Below are 774 nucleotides of genomic sequence, written 5' to 3'. Positions count from 1 at the left end.
TTATTATTCATATCTTCTCAAAATGTTTCACTTCACCTTGGTATCTTTTCCTATAAAACGGCAGTGATATCTTTTTTTTCTGTAATTTTTGTGTACTTTTTGCTACCCATGGTAACTATTAACATATTTACATTGTCAAAGGTTTTTAAAACTGAGATAATATTAATATACACATGAACTTTTATATATATATATATATATATATATATACATACATATATGTGTGTGTGTGTGTGTGGATACCCACATGCACACACACGTATATATAAAAAATATATGTATGTCAGTGTGTATTTATATTTCTGTATGTGCTATATGTATACATTTTATGTATTCATGAATCTTTTCCTTCAAAATTTTAATATCCTTGGAACAATTGCACATAATTCGAAGGATATATCTGTGGAAATGGTTTTTCTAAAGAAAAAAAAAATTGAAAGAAATCCTATCCTGTATTTCCGACATATTTTGAGTTTGCTCTCAAAGTTTTACGACGAATATCATTGTAATAAATGCCAGTAAACAGTATTCCAATAGCTTTATTTGAATGACAATGTTAATGTATATTCTTCGATAAATTCTATTGCTGCATAGATAAGCACGCCAGCATATACAAAAACACGTACAACAAGCACGAGCATATATTGACATATAGTCACATCTTTGATTCTCGCTCTATTTCTCTCCCTCTCTATCTTTCTGTCAGTCTCAGTATATAGATATAAATATCTACGTATATATATATGTGTGGGTGTGCGTGTGTGTATGTATCTG

Source organism: Octopus bimaculoides, chromosome 3 (assembly GCF_001194135.2).
Source record: "Octopus bimaculoides isolate UCB-OBI-ISO-001 chromosome 3, ASM119413v2, whole genome shotgun sequence".
NCBI classification, from domain to species: Eukaryota; Metazoa; Mollusca; class Cephalopoda; order Octopoda; family Octopodidae; genus Octopus; species Octopus bimaculoides.
Note: the sequence above shows the minus strand (reverse complement) of the source record.